Source organism: Protopterus annectens, chromosome 6.part0 (assembly GCF_019279795.1).
Source record: "Protopterus annectens isolate FY-2018-M chromosome 6.part0, PAN1.0, whole genome shotgun sequence".
In the NCBI taxonomy this organism is placed as follows: domain Eukaryota; kingdom Metazoa; phylum Chordata; order Ceratodontiformes; family Protopteridae; genus Protopterus; species Protopterus annectens.
The window spans coordinates 1,199,277,877-1,199,292,448 of NC_056737.1; the positions used below are offsets into that span (position 1 = coordinate 1,199,277,877).

Genomic DNA, 14,572 nt, shown 5'->3' on the forward strand with positions numbered 1-14,572 from the left:
GAAAATTTAGTTTCCTTCTTGGTTTGCAGGGTCGAGTTTAAAAAGTTTTGTTCCTTTTAAAGGTATTATTAATATTATTTTTTTATTATTATTACTATTATTATTATTATCATTATTATTACAGGTGAAATCGTTGCCATCTGAATAACAGCTGGAAGATTTGGTGTTTATACAACACAGCAGTCACTTGTGTATCCTAGTTCTAGAAGAAAGCTTCGTCTACAGGCTGCAGCTATATGGCAGATAATTTGCATGGAAATCACGAAGTCTGTTTCCTTCTTGAGTGTTCTGGGAGAAGAGGCGTGGAACCCTCCACTGTGCTGACGTCACTGGTACCCAAGAATGAATGACCGGAAGCAATTGGACTGTTAGAAAAACGAGCTTGGGAGTAAACGCAAGAGTGGACTTTTTTGCTAATCACACTGGAGAAGACATTATCTTCTGTAAACATAAGATTGCTGGAAAACCTGCTTCATATTTACTGAAAAGGACACACTTTGCCCACCAATAGTCCGAATCAAGAGACATTCAGCAAAAATCCTGCTGCCAAGCAGTATCACGTTAGTTCAGTATGGTGAGTAGCTGTAATAAAATGGGTGATGGGTGGGTAGGAAATATCCAGCTTGCCATTAAAAATACTTTGATTTCTATTTGTTTATAATAGGCAGTTCCATTTATGCTACAGCTTAAATGAATAGCTTTGACTGGCGATGCTGCAAGTTAAACTAGATTATCATTATTGCTGATTGTAGGTCTTAATTTCTTTCCCTCAAAAAATACAAAAGCCGTTTCAAATGTCATTAGATTAGATCTTAGATCGTGTAGCTTTAATCGAATCAAACGTTGCCATATGAAAGCAGAGATCCAAGAAGAGTGTGCCATATTTCAGCACCAAGACCGTGGACAGCTCAGGGGAGAGACTAAGGCGAGACTGCCTGGCTAAATCCTGCTGTTTCTCTTGAGTGTGTCACACACTTGGGTATAAATCTGATTACTACTCAGGTGCCTCTCTGCCTTAGCAACCAGACTTGCTTGACGATAGAAAAGAGAAGCAAAAGCACAGCTGGACTCGATAATCTGGAGAACAGACATGCTCATGTATGTGTGTACTGAACAAACCACAGCCTTGTACATAGTAACAGTTACCGTACTGATCAAAGGGCGTGTGGTAACAAGGTGGGCCTTTTTTTATCCGAGTGACCACTCCTTTGCCGATATACCCGCACGTTACTGTTAAAGTAAGACGGTGCAATGACCAAGGTCAAAATACCCCCCACATACCTAGAACTGCAACTCACGTATATTAACTTCTTTGTTCCTTCCATTTAGGTTGTTTTTAAAGAATAACCAATTACATACAGGACACCTTTGGAGGGGTGGTGGTTTTCTTACAAGTATATATCGGGTAAACACGTCTACAGTAAATTAATGTTTTAAATTTCTGGATGCTTTGGGTAATAAAAATGTGCATTAGCATAAGGATATATATACATATTTGGTATATTATCATACGACGATGGTACACTTTTAGTGTCTTCCTAAAAATAGATGCCGCTTCTTAAACATCGTTCGAAAACCTATTTGTTCTAACAAAATGTTCCATAGTTTCCATAATGTACATATTCTGAAGTATGCCTATATGTTGGTTGGTCTATCTGTACCTTCAGTCTGCAGAAAAAAAGCTTCTTGTACACTACAGCCTGATGAATATATTCGCCGGATAATAAGGAAGTACACGTTTATCAAAGGGCAGCTAGTGGCAGACAAGCTTAGCAAATAACCATCAAACTATTACTATTTACTAAATTCAGGATCGTGCGAGCCCAAACGGCTTTGCCCTGCTTCAGTTTTGCCTCCTCACTTCTTTAAACATATGTTATTCTGATGAATAATGTCCACTTTGTTACTATGGAGATAACTCCACCAAAAAGATCGCAACTCTAGTGGACTAATTGTGAAGATAATTTGTGCATCTTTACCTAACAAGAATCCACTCCCAGTAAATAAATAAATAAATACAGAAAGCACATTGATCACCGGCAGGGTGAACGTTTACTGGACTTTTGTTTTCACGTGTTTTGTTTTTGTTGTTATAGGGAAAGCCTACCCTCACGTAAAAAAAATAACTTCCACTGCTTCTAGCTTGTAAGATGAAGTTTGTGGATAACACCGTATAAATTGTGCGCCTTCAGTCACACAGTAATGGTACTACTACAACTTGTATATCATCTATCACAAAATCGTTCAAATGACAACCAAAAGCAAGCATTGCTATATTTTTTCTAACTCTGTGATAAATGATTTGAACGTTTTAATTATATGCAGCCTATTAGCCCATGTGTGTGCGTGTATATATATATATATATATATATATATATATATATATATATATATATATATAAAGTCATTTACTCGGTGTACAAGTAATTACTATCCCAGTCATTACCTCAGATTTACAAAAAGGAAGTACTTCATTCATCTAAATCCCCTTGAGTACCAACTGCATTTAAATGGACTTGGTCACATAATCAAGAATACCTCAAGAGAGGTCTTTTTGAAAAACTAGTGTGCATAGTGGGAGAAAAGTTAACCAGCTGTAGAAAAGTGTTAAGTCAAAATAGTGCTTCCAGCAGATTACGTTTAAACCGTTCAACCCCTAGAACTTTACGTGTCTCTAAATAAATTCCCTAACCAAGTCAGTGAGATGACAATATGTATTAGCAAGCTCTTAACCAGTTAACAGTGATTGAATGACTGAAAGAGAGAGCGCCCTAGTTCGTCCTTTTTATGGGTGTAGCAAATACAACATAAATAAGAACATTAAAGTAGGCAACATAAATGTTGGATAACATATGTCCATCAACATGATGAAAAGCATAGTTTTGAAGAAGTGCGCCAAACATTCTTTGAAGTTCTACATTTAAAGTTCTACAGTGTTTCTGTTGCTCATCTTTCAAGCAATATATGCTGTCTGATCAAGTGCCAGCCTTGTCCCTGGCCTTGAAGCATTGCGTATTCATGTGGGGTGTTAGATTTTCTGTAGATTGTACATGTGGAAGTGAGGGTGGGGGTTAACATTAAGGTATGCTTTTTAAATGCGAATCAAGGTAGAAGCTTTATGTTAGGTAGACTTTATTTTACATTTGACGACAGGTTAACTCCACTACATCGAAGACTCTTTCTGTCACAACCAAGATCAGATGCTCAAAAAGTAGGTTACATAAAAACTGTATTATATTAAAAGTCATACTTACAAATGTTTACATTGTAAGTTACAATGTAAACACGTGTGGCAAGTAAGCAGATTTCGTATAAGAAGTAATCACGTTATAAATAACTAAATTTCACACAATGAATAATTAGGCCATTGGGTAGTGAACTGTGTAGATTGTACAACCAATTACTATCTGAATAATGAGCTCGTTGCAGTTATAAAGACGTATTTACGGTCTTCTTTTGATCCACAGTATGCCATACAACGAGTGCTATATATTGAAGCTAAACCGAATAACCTCAAGGGAATTGTTTAACTGTAGGTGTTAATGTTTATTTATAAGCCCGACTCTTGTCATCTGGGGTGGGTCCTTCGATAGTCCAGCCAAACGAAAAATTGTCAGCTGAGTAAGTCCTTCACAGCAAGTCTTCCTACTCAGTCATCTCTGCTCTGTGGTAGCCTGCAAACTAATTGCTGTAAGAAGGAGGGGATGCAATGTTTATAGACAATTCTTTCTTTTAGAATGATCTCTCAATCCTGCTAACTTGACAACTGTAGAGCAAAACAACTTACCAAAGAAAGAAATGACACTTTAGACACATCAATATGTGGAATGTTATAATTACCATACATGTTTTAAAAGTTGTTTTTACTGATAAACTATCCAGAAAAAATGGCACTGAGTGATTTGTTTAGGGGACTGACAAAAACTTGTCAAATTAAAGAGGCAATGCTTTATTTCTGGATCTAATTTACTGCCCTTTGACCTCTGACGTTTGTCGTTAAGTGTTTAGTTTTGTAGTCTCTTGGTCCTCATACAATACTGAAAAACTACCCGTGTGATTATTTTAAATGATTGGTGTGACTCTTTGTGTCCTCTGTTTTTGCATACATATATTTTTTCACTTAGTAGGCAACACTCGCTCCCTATGTTTAGCGGGCAGATGCTCTCTGTCCGGGAACATTAATATTGCAAGTTAAAGCATCTTTTCAGAACATTGATATTATAAGTTAAATCATCTTTTCAGAAGAGAACACTGCTCCCTTCTGCTGAGAAGAATGAAAGACCGCCGACTTTGTTAAAATGCAGGGCTTTTGGCTAACTTTAAGCACGGTGACCACAGTGTCATGCATTTAAGATGCAAATGGTATAGCTAAAATATTTAAACTGACAAAAGCAAGAGTCAGGCAAATGTTAACTAGCACTATCTACCATTAACGACGTTGATATGATAGTTTACACAACGAATTTGAAAGAGCACCCCATGTAGGCTGGCGTAGCCACTTTGTTAGGGTAATAAAAATAACATAAGCGCACTGACAGTGACTGTCTTGCAGTATATATATATATCTCAGCTAGTTAGTAACTAAGGCTTATATCATTCTTCATACCTCTCAACCTCTTACAGCAAGAAATCTAGACAAAGCCTAAAATAATGGGGGAGCAAAGACCAAAAATAGGGGTATATTTTAAATATTGCTCTTACGCATTTAAAGTGTCTATAATAATAGTATTTGTGTTAACAAGTATTTTCTGAAATATATGAAGTCTGAAACTCACATCTGTCATTATTTACTGACTTCAGTCCTCAGTGATTTGCTAAAAAACCCGCACATTTTATGAGGAGCAGTAAAAAAATATGCAGCAAAAATCAATCAGCAAAATCAAGACAGTTGACAGCTATTTCATTCTTCCTTTCTGTGAGCTACAAAACTAGAGCATTCTCTTGTTTTAATATCATAACAGTAAGATATTGAAGAGTTGGTATGTGGATAAGTACAGAGACTGATCGCTGTAGAACACACACAACCCACGTTCCCATTCTTTTTATTAAACGCTTTCTATGACCTCTAGTGAAGGGGCTAATACAAGCAACATTTTTACAAATTTGTTGACAGTGAAACTCACTATGCATAAGTGTCCTTTTTGTGGGAGAACCAGGGAATATTGAACCCTTTATTTGGCTAAATAACTTGTTTAGAATTTATTTGCAAATAAAGGCTTAAGGATCCACATCTAATGTTATAGGACTCTTAATCTTAACCTTACTGATCTAAACTGCTAGCATACAATAGTATAAACATATAAATTCTACAATGTAAGTAATTTATACATGAAAATATTCACCTTCTGTATATTCATCCTGACACGTCATTTGGGAACATACTATTCCCATTAATGACTGTAAGCAAATAAAGCCAATTTTGGAATCCCTGTGGATCTTGTTTGTTACCGTTTATTTTAATGAAAGACTGCATGAACACGGCAAGAAGACTATTGCAGTAGTCTTGGAATATCCGACTGAATACATTTTGTATCAGTTTGGGGTTCGCATACTGCTGGGTGGTAGGGACTATCTTCTTTACAGGGGAGCTTAGCGAGTTTCCCATAATGCTAAACGTTAGGTAGTAGGTCGTTTTAACAGACTGGAACAGAAGACCCCAGAAAAGCTTAAGATAATGTGAAATCTGTGGGCTGTAGACCAGCGAAAGAGATTCAGCGATAGCTGCAGGGCGGAGATGTATAAACTAAAGCTGTAGAGCTGGCTTGGAAAAAATAAGGGAGCCTCCAATATGGCGACTGCTGCAGCCTTCTCTCCATTCCATTGATTATCTGCTTTTGGGATATCGCTTATCGGAGGATGTGGTGCCCACCTAAATGTAAGCAAATATTTCTGCTGTGCTGAATATCATATACCTGGTGCTAAAACTGACCAGTACTGTATTGCTTACTAGTACTGTATTGCTTACTGAGTCCATAGGTGCTGCAGAAAAACACATTTTCAAACAATCTAGACTGTCTGGTTTACGTCTGTGTGTTTTGTATGTATATATAGATAGATAGATATAGATATACACACATACACACATTGTGTGTATGTGTGTTTGTCAGTGTGAACGCGTTGTTTTTCTTCACACTCCCTTTTGTTTGGAACACTGAGTATCATTTTTTCCTGTGATCCTTAATGTGCACTAGTCTCGAGCGCAGGTGGATGGGTGACTACGTGGGTGCGGTTAAGCTTACACCAATGTATCTGTTTGGAATGTTGAGAGTATTTATTGATTACATTTTGATAGGTATGCATTTGCATCTTTATGATAGCAATCTCTCTTCTGACAGTGAAAGACAGATCAAACAATTAAATGATCAAACTAAATCACTGTTAACTACGCTCTCCACCTGAGTGGTGAGCAGTTCGGGGCTTCATTATGTGGAAAAAAAAACATACTCACTATGCCCCCCCCCCCCGAACAAAATGGAATTCATTGTTGCTGTCGTCAGCGTGACCCCTCCACCGCCACCCCCATTTCAGATGCGGTATAATGTGCTCTAACCACGGTTGACATGATTTTGGAATGTGTAGCCTTCTGTGGCTACTGTCCCTGGCGCACACGTAAGCATTCAGGAAATCCTCGGGTAAAATTGAGTTGAACACTTGGAACCATAGACCCATTCATTTTAAAACAGGAAGAAAATGGTGGCAGAGCTACACTGTGTTTACATCAAGATTACTGCTCATTAAATAAATTAAGTCGTTTCTTAAACAAAAGCTCCCTTCTTTCACTAGTAGGTAGCTCTGAAATAAGTTAACTAGCTTATAAATGTATAAATTATGTTTACCAAGAATAACATTTTAGGATCAACCTATCTGTTTTTACTACATACTGTGCTGGGTAACATTTCAGTTTAAGTACTTTTAATGGGCAATATTTTCACTCGGTTTATTTGAAAATATTATGTTTTCATCGTTGATTTACAGTCAGTGTTAATGAGGATGAAATACAGAGAAGTTTCTACTAGAAACCATTTCTGCCTGACACGCTTGGATAATAAGTTATTTTTTCCTCTAGCCTCCCTTTCAGGAATTTGTATGCAATTAAACCATTAATATTGTGTCAGATTGCCTGACAAACACATTTGTCTAAAGTCTAGATGCCGATAGGAATGAAGCAGTTTAAAATGAGCTTTATGAAATGGTCTGCAAACCATTTTAAATGTGGTCATTGCTTTTCCTGTAAGAGGCGTTCGCTAATTGTCCTGTTTTCCCTTTATTGATTTTCTTTGATGCAAATGAGATGCAGGATGCTTCCCACCGAAAATCTGCTCTGAAGTGTTTTATTGTGTTCATCTGCATCCAGCTGTAGTAACAGAACGTGATTGGCCTTACGTTTTTACTAAATTGAACTAGGCATTTATTTTCTACATGTTATGGACACTGAAAGGGTGCCGTGGATTACGCCATTTATGTGGAGATGTGTTTCAGCTATGTTTTACCCTGCAACGCTTCAGACGACTTTGCATGGCAGCTGCTGTTATGGGAAACGGTTGTGAAAGGCTAATCAAATGATTTAAGCAGCGGTGGATTTCATTATAGGTTTTACAAAACAGAACAGCAGTTGAGAGGATCAGACAGCAACCATACTCGGGATGTTACAGTTACAACTGGAAAGTAAAATGTGAGGGCCGTGGTGGAAAGCAGAGGATTGCCCTTGACAACAGAGTATTTTGAAGCTGAGACATCATTACCTCTTGAGGATGATATTCAGTCACTGTTACTTTGAAGATGAGGCGGATCCGATTTTTCATATGCACTGCTATTTAAGCTTTTACATTTAATTTTGTTTTTGAAAGAGAACTTTGGAAGTTACATTCAAGTGTGAAAATAATTCAGCACCCTGGAGAGCAGCTCAGCGCGGTACTTGGTAAAGGAAACATTGTAACCAGTATTGTGCTACGATGGAGCTCTTATAAGGTGAGATCCCAGACCCCCATCCAATCTCATTATAACCATGCATTCTAAGAGGCCTGCCAAAATAATAATTATATATTGTATTAAACCTTACAGTATTATATGCGATTCTTATGAGTCTTCCAAAATGTCTCCTGTTATATAAACTAACAGTACATTTCCGTTAAGTTAACCTTAGAAGCAATGAATATAGACTTGGATTTAATAGCCAGAACTAGGATTTCGTCAAATTGTTTAGTTTATTTAGAATGGCTGTTTTCCCTTAACACCAGAAAACATTCTGTTCTACACAACAGCTCAATGATTCAGGAGACATACTGTATATGTTTTGAAGTGGTTAAAATACACAGCCACGGAAAGAACCCCATAATCTCGATACTGACAGCTCATGATTTTACTATGTGCATATTCTTCTGTTCAGAGCCAGTTAATGAAAAATAGTTCCGAAATCAAATGAGGTACTTAACATTTGTAGTGAATGATACACAGTATCCATATATTTGCAGTTAAGGGTTTTCTTTTAACTCAGGATTGATACAAAAAGGCTTGTAAATGCAATTATTATAAAAATGAAGGTAAAATCATTATACGGGATACTCTGAATTTATAGTCCTTCTGGCTTTCGTGTCTGAACAACATTAATTTCTTTGTAGTGAGGCATAATGTTTTCATTGCATTTCAGGCCTGTTACACATTTCTGAACCAGTGGGAAAATATACCCCTGGTAACATTGACAACTGTGATTTATGTTTAAGTATAACATACAGATAAAGGCATTTCTGCATTTATTTACTGAGGGTACAGTCTACTTAAGAACATTATTATGCTGAAAATGAGTACTGATTAAGAGCAGCTTCATTTCTGTGATGAGAAAAATACTAGTAAAGTCATACTGAACATCTGTGATGTGAACTGAAAGTCATATGCAGGACCCAGCACCACAAAATAAATAAATTAATATCTATAATGAGGCATTTATGTCAGAATTACATTATGTTTTAGTTTTCAGTATTCATTATTTATATTACCAGTGTGATAAGAATTCCATTTAATTAAAAAAGATAAAATTATAAATATTTTAGAGTTAAGTAAATTAATGCACAGCAGAGGTGTGGGTTCACCTTAAAATCTTCAAGCATTGCACTGGCTTTCTTTAACCCTACCTTGAAAGTAGGAATTAGGAACTAACATTTTCACAGAAACCTTATTTTATAAAGGGTAAATGAAAATGGTCAGTATATTTAAAGGGTAGTGTTTTTTTAATTAAATAATACATGGATTGTCATTACAATATATTTAAAGATAAAAATAGCTATAACTAGGAGAATCGTAGGCTTCCAACTGGTTAACATAAGATAGAACTTTAGAGATTTCAGCCAGCTTGACATTGGCTATTAATTTGATATCATAGACAATAATGGGAGAGGGGAGACTGGTATCCAGCGTAGCCTTTGTCAATAAAATGTGCACATTTTTACATTTCCTTAAGTGGTCCGTGAGCTCCCTTTGAAATGATTTTAGACTGGCAAGTTGTCTTATTACTAATTGGATCCTGTTTTGGTTTGCTGAAGTTTCTTTCCCTGGTTGTCAGATTGAATGAGGCAGGAGTAGTGTAAGGGCATTATTATCTTGGGTAGTGAGAGGACAGTGGGATTGTTTAATGTTTTCTTTGGTTTCAAGGGAGGAGCAATAGTCCTCGTGGAGGACCGTGAAGAGTAGATCAGGTTGGAATAGGTAGGTAATTGACTTTATAAAAAGAAACAGCCACATACATTACAAAGGGTAGGCTGATAAACCAACAGTTTGTGATGACAGCAGATTGACTACTGCTAGTGTAGTGAGCCAAGTGCATTGTAAGTATGGGTAGTCCACATTCCAGCTTTGGAATAACAATATTTTAGCTATGACTTTTCTGGCTTCAGGGACAGAGATGGATAAGCATTACATTTGAAGTTTTAAGTTGGGAGATAACCTTTTCGATCACAGTTTCTGTTAGAATTTTCAACAACAGGGTAGGGTCAAGACCTAGTCCCAGATATCTGTACTACAACAATGACTCATAGACTCATAGATTAGTACTATGACTATGAGTCTATGACTTTAGAGTACTACTTCCTGCTGTAGCAATTTTTAGGGCAGCTGTATTTGGAAGTTTATTTGAAGTTCCAAATGTCATGATGACAATTTTGCTGTCATTTATCATTAGTAACTTTTTTGTTTTTCCTAACCAATGGTAGAGTCTTTTTGCAGGAGAGAGCTGTAATTCCTAAATTGAGGTACCTGAATTATAAAGGCTAATGTCATCAATGTAGACAGTAACACTGACTGGGGATTATGATTGCATTAAAATAATTAATAAGATTGAAAATAAAATAGGGCCTATATTACCAGTCCTTGTGGAACACCAAGTGTACATTTTCGAAGTTAGAGCTATAAAGCTAGCAACACAGACAAGTCCTTTTTCTACTTCAGAAATGATATGTGTAATAATGTACCTAGTGGACAGTGTGTTGTTTCCATTACTGAACTCCTGGTGAGAGTCAGTAATTGAGACATATTTATTGAGGTGTTCTTGAATTTAGTTATACAGTAGTTTTTCCATGAGCATAGTGACTGTGCATAGTGCTGGAAGATAGGACATTAATCAGCACTGGAGCATGGTGTAATTTTCTGGGGAACTGAAATGATGAGTGAGCACTCGAAATGTTTGGGAAGGATGCCTTTGTGAACCCAGAGGTGATGCCAAGCAAAAAGTGAATGTTTCTGAAATGCGTTTATGCTTGGCTGAATGAAGCAAACGGTATTCTTTTTTATGTGTTTCTTTCCTCTTATGTTCCTGGCATGATACTTGCAATGTATGCTCTTCTAGTAAACATTTTTTTTTATTTTTTTGCCAGATGTTAATGGATAGACTGAGGGCTAGTTTTCAGACAGGATGGTAAATTTTTCTAAGATAGCAGACAAGGCTGAAACAGCATTGGAATGTAATGGTCAATGAAACTTTTTAAGACACAGGTGGGATTCAGTTCAAGAAGAAACAGATGCCAAGGTGTTTGGACAAACTCTGGCTGTTGTGTTGGGTATATGGCTAGCTAGTTTATGACCAGTCTTCATAGCAACAATGAAGTTACTAAAAGGACTTTGGCTATATAATTGTGACTTACTGAAAAGTTACTTGTGGACTTGCTGTAAGAACATCCTATCTATGAAAACTAGCTAGTCATTTTAAGATAACTCAGGATTGATACAAAAAGGCTTGTAAATGCAATTATTATAAAAAATGAAGGTAAAATCATTATACGGGATACTCTGAATTTATAGTCCTTCTGGCTTTCGTGTCTGAACAACATTAATTTCTTTGTAGTGAGGCATAATGTTTTCATTGCATTTCAGGCCTGTTACACATTTCTGAACCAGTGGGAAAATATACCCCTGGTAACATTGACAACTGTGATTTATGTTTAAGTATAACATACAGATAAAGGCATTTCTGCATTTATTTACTGAGGGTACAGTCTACTTAAGAACATTATTATGCTGAAAATGAGTACTGATTAAGAGCAGCTTCATTTCTGTGATGAGAAAAATACTAGTAAAGTCATACTGAACATCTGTGATGTGAACTGAAAGTCATATGCAGGACCCAGCACCACAAAAGAAATAAATTAATATCTATAATGAGGCATTTATGTCAGAATTACATTATGTTTTAGTTTTCAGTATTCATTATTTATATTACCAGTGTGATAAGAATTCCATTTAATTAAAAAAGATAAAATTATAAATATTTTAGAGTTAAGTAAATTAATGCACAGCAGAGGTGTGGGTTCACCTTAAAATCTTCAAGCATTGCACTGGCTTTCTTTAACCCTACCTTGAAAGTAGGAATTAGGAACTAACATTTTCACAGAAACCTTATTTTATAAAGGGTAAATGAAAATGGTCAGTATATTTCAAGGGTAGTGTTTTTTTAATTAAATAATACATGGATTGTCATTACAATATATTTAAAGATAAAAATAGCTATAACCAGGAGAATCGTAGGCTTCCAACTGGTTAACATAAGATAGAACTTTAGAGATTTCAGCCAGCTTGACATTGGCTATTAATTTGATATCATAGACAATAATGGGAGAGGGGAGACTGGTATCCAGCGTAGCCTTTGTCAATAAAATGTGCACATTTTTACATTTCCTTAAGTGGTCCGTGAGCTCCCTTTGAAATGATTTTAGACTGGCAAGTTGTCTTATTACTAGTTGGATCCTGTTTTGGTTTGCTGAAGTTTCTTTCCCTGGTTGTCAGATTGAATGAGGCAGGAGTAGTGTAAGGGCATTATTATCTTGGGTAGTGAGAGGACAGTGGGATTGTTTAATGTTTTCTTTGGTTTCAAGGGAGGAGCAATAGTCCTCGTGGAGGACCGTGAAGAGTAGATCAGGTTGGAATAGGTAGGTAATTGACTTTATAAAAAGAAACAGCCACATTCATAGCAAGGGTAGGCTGATAAACCAACAGTTTGTGATGACAGCAGATTGACTACTGCTAGTGTAGTGAGCCAAGTGCATTGTAAGTATGGGTAGTCCACATTCCAGCTTTGGAATAACAATATTTTAGCTATGACTTTTCTGGCTTCAGGGACAGAGATGGATAAGCATTACATTTGAAGTTTTAAGTTGGGAGATAACCTTTTCGATCACAGTTTCTGTTAGAATTTTCAACAACAGGGTAGGGTCAAGACCTAGTCCCAGATATCTGTACTACAACAATGACTCATAGACTCATAGATTAGTACTATGACTATGAGTCTATGACTTTAGAGTACTACTTCCTGCTGTAGCAATTTTTAGGGCAGCTGTATTTGGAAGTTTATTTGAAGTTCCAAATGTCATGATGACAATTTTGCTGTCATTTATCATTAGTAACTTTTTTGTTTTTCCTAACCAATGGTAGACTCTTTTGCAGGAGAGAGCTGTAATTCCTAAATTGAGGTACCTGAATTATAAAGGCTAATGTCATCAATGTAGACAGTAACACTGACTGGGGATTATGATTGCATTAAAATAATTAATAAGATTGAAAATAAAATAGGGCCTATATTACCAGTCCTTGTGGAACACCAAGTGTACATTTTCGAAGTTAGAGCTATAAAGCTAGCAACACAGACAAGTCCTTTTTCTACTTCAGAAATGATATGTGTAATAATGTACCTAGTGGACAGTGTGTTGTTTCCATTACTGAACTCCTGGTGAGAGTCAGTAATTGAGACATATTTATTGAGGTGTTCTTGAATTTAGTTATACAGTAGTTTTTCCATGAGCATAGTGACTGTGCATAGTGCTGGAAGATAGGACATTAATCAGCACTGGAGCATGGTGTAATTTTCTGGGGAACTGAAATGATGAGTGAGCACTCGAAATGTTTGGGAAGGATGCCTTTGTGAACCCAGAGGTGATGCCAAGCAAAAAGTGAATGTTTCTGAAATGCGTTTATGCTTGGCTGAATGAAGCAAACGGTATTCTTTTTTATGTGTTTCTTTCCTCTTATGTTCCTGGCATGATACTTGCAATGTATGCTCTTCTAGTAAACATTTTTTTTTATTTTTTTGCCAGATGTTAATGGATAGACTGAGGGCTAGTTTTCAGACAGGATGGTAAATTTTTCTAAGATAGCAGACAAGGCTGAAACAGCATTGGAATGTAATGGTCAATGAAACTTTTTAAGACACAGGTGGGATTCAGTTCAAGAAGAAACAGATGCCAAGGTGTTTGGACAAACTCTGGCTGTTGTGTTGGGTATATGGCTAGCTAGTTTATGACCAGTCTTCATAGCAACAATGAAGTTACTAAAAGGACTTTGGCTATATAATTGTGACTTACTGAAAAGTTACTTGTGGACTTGCTGTAAGAACATCCTATCTATGAAAACTAGCTAGTCATTTTAAGATATGGTAGTTGTTTAGCAGCCATCTAGGACACTTAGATTGCTAGGGCTATATTCTTCTGTATACATTCTATCTGTGTTCACTGCACTTTAATTTTCCCTGCATGCAAATCTATATTTACTTTACTCTGTTTTTTGTTACTTCCTTTATTATTTAAGAAAAATCTAGTTTAATTATCTTTAAGCTATAGTGGCTGGTATTTATTTATAATAAGTGTATTTATGCATTGCTGGTTAGCTGAGAAGAGGGTAACCATTTAGACCGTGGAATAACAAACTGTAAGGGCCACATCTTCCAGACTGCTTTGGCCAACTATCTGTGAAAGAGAGATCAACTGGCAAAATCACAGCAAACAGGTAACTGGGAGTCTCTGACTTTATTCAAAGTGTTGACAGTTATAGCAGGCCCACGAAGAAAGTTGTGTGGAATTGGAGAATTAAACAGCTTCTTTGGAAAATTGTGTGAATTTGTGTATATGTGAAAAACAATACTTTGTGTGAAAGGCAATTACCATGGACACAGGGGTACTGGGACACATGGATTCACAGAGAGAGCAGTGTGGCTCTGTAAATGAATAGTGAGCACTTATTTGGGTGTGGAGACTGCAGACCCATACACAGGAAAGTATCACACATTCCCTGTAGGCTCTTAGTGCCAAAGTTGTATTTT

General features: G+C 36.5%; 1 protein-coding gene across 5 annotated transcripts in view; it reads left to right on the forward strand.

Moving 5' to 3' along the window:
• Positions 1 to 294: 294 nt before the first annotated feature.
• LOC122804756 (sodium channel protein type 2 subunit alpha-like) overlaps positions 295 to 14,572 on the forward strand; it is a 2,239,151-nt gene continuing 2,224,873 nt past the window's right edge. For 2 of the 5 annotated variants that reach the window (XM_044074819.1, XM_044074823.1), the window contains exon 1: positions 5,513 to 5,875. The gene's annotated coding sequence lies outside the window, so the exon portion shown is untranslated. Of the gene's footprint in view, positions 575 to 5,510; positions 5,876 to 7,365; positions 7,969 to 14,572 lie in introns of those variants that run through there. The other 3 variants (XM_044074821.1, XM_044074820.1, XM_044074822.1) reach the window with 3 other exon arrangements.